The following is a 2,299-nucleotide window of genomic DNA, read 5'->3' as shown; positions in this document are numbered from 1 at the left end:
AACCTCTATTAATCCTAAATCAAACTAAAATGGACAAATCATGCAAGAATATAAATGAACATCCAATTTGAATTTCGAATTTCTCTCTCAATTCTCAACCGTTTTCTTCGATTCAAAGCTCAATAAACTCATGGGAAAAAGATCTACAAGATGTAGTTCATGATTTTAGAAATGGAGAGGTTTGATTTCTTACTTGATTTTGAATAAATGAGTGAGCAGTGGTTGTTTGGAGAATGCAAGCTCAAACAGAAGTTCACCAAGCTTCGGAATGAAGGAAACTTGAAGGAAATGTGCTCAGCAAGGCTTGGAAGCAACCAAATCGTGTTTCACCATTATTTAAGCTTGGAAAACCAGTCCATGCAAATGCTGTTACAGTCAAGATTCAAGGCTCCCAACAGCTCCCAAAATGATGGCAAAGGCAAGAACAACTGAGCAGGGGTCGACTCCTTCGAAGGTTTGAATCAAAAATTCCAAAATGCAAGATGAGAAAATTTGAGAGAATGAGAAGTTCTGTGGTCTTGGCAGCTGCTACTAGGGTTTGTTTGGACAGAAAAACCCTTATATATTTGTTGTTTAGCATTGCATTAGGAAGTGGTAAACTTGCTTTGCTCATTTTAATCATTTTGCAAAAATTGCTAATTGTGAACCAAAGGCAAATGGAGGTACATGGCTGCACGAAATGGGCCTCAAAACAGGCTGCCAATGACAATTATATCATCTGTTTTAAAATCCCCTAATGAGTGCTAAACTTGTTTTGTTTGAATGAACCAAAAATGCACTATTTTCCACTTGTGAACCAAGGTGTATATGGAGGTGGTATAATGGAATGCTTCTCAATTTTGGGCTTGGAACATGTTGCAAATGACATTTAGAATGAATCCCAAATGGCCAATTATGCTGAAAAGGCCTAAATCAAAAAGTCAAACTTGAGTCAAACTTGATTTTAAATGGAATAAGTCAAAAAATGCCATTTTGATTGGCAAGGTTTTGGTTCATGAAATTTATATTTTTGGAACGAGGAGGAAAAATGTGGTTTGTAGGAAAAAACCCCACCAAATTTGGCCTTATGGTTTGAGAGATATGGCCTTTTGAAATTCAAGATTTTGTGAAAATGATTTGATCATATCTTGACAACCATGCATGGGATTTAGGAGTTCTTGGACTTTTTGAAAATGGGAGAACAAGATATTCAACTTTCATGTTGGGAAAAAATTCATTTGAAGCTTGTATCATGATGCAAGTTGAAGATCAAGAAGTTTCCATTTTTGGCAGTTGAAATTACAGGTCCACTTTCTATTTTGGGAAATTTTCTGATTGGCTTCAAATTCTTCAATGATGTTGATTGCCATGATATATGAGGCCTATTAGGACATGAATAAGCTCTCTCAAACCAAATCCATCCATCAAATCCATAAAATCAACCACAGTTGACCAACTTTGACTTTTCTAGGGTTTTGGATGACTGAAGCACTTCTGATGAATTCCAAACCCTAACTCCTTGAGACCTTGACTTCAAATGATGTCCCAAGTTGTATAGACTCTTGATTATTGATCATGGTGCCCAAATTCCACAAGAATGGCCACCATCCACTGCTTTGACTGACCGTTGACTTTCTAGGGTTTTTGCCTGGCTATGCATTGACTGATGACCTTTGAGCCTTCAACCCTTGACTTGAACACTTCAAATGGACCTCTAAGTCATGTGAACTTGTTGGACAAACCCTAGGGCCTTGGCTCCTTGGGAAACAACTTTGCTTGATTGGTTGATTGATCTCCTGATCAGTTTGACCTAATTCTTGCTTGCTTGCTCTTGAGGCAACTGAGGACAATGCAAATGCTATGCAATGTATCATGATATGCTATGACCTAATATGAGAATGTATGTACAATGATAGGTGCAAATTTGAGGTGCTACAGCTGCCCCTATTCAATCAGCTGGGAACCCGAATGGATGATAGCAGCGGCTGTCAAACTTTCAGGGTAAACAGGGATTGAATACAAAAGAACCGTAGAATTTGCACAGACTGGATATAATACAAGAATGCCTGTCAGGATCGGCAAAGAAACAGTCTTGAAAGAAATATCTGTCTGGAACGGAAAAAAAAAATCGGCCTGAACACCGAAACAGAAAACGTCGACCTGGATACCAAAATAAATGGTAACACAGGGATAACCATGGCTTGAGCGCCGCAAGTCAGTTTGAATACTGAGCATCGGTGTGTGAGAGATTTGATGTCAATCTGAAACATCGGAGATTGGCCTGATCGCCACCTCGGTATGAATACCGGAAAATTGGCCT

The sequence above is a fragment of the Lathyrus oleraceus genome, chromosome 2 (genome assembly GCF_024323335.1).
Source record: "Lathyrus oleraceus cultivar Zhongwan6 chromosome 2, CAAS_Psat_ZW6_1.0, whole genome shotgun sequence".
In the NCBI taxonomy this organism is placed as follows: domain Eukaryota; kingdom Viridiplantae; phylum Streptophyta; class Magnoliopsida; order Fabales; family Fabaceae; genus Lathyrus; species Lathyrus oleraceus.
This window is presented reverse-complemented; position numbering follows the sequence as displayed.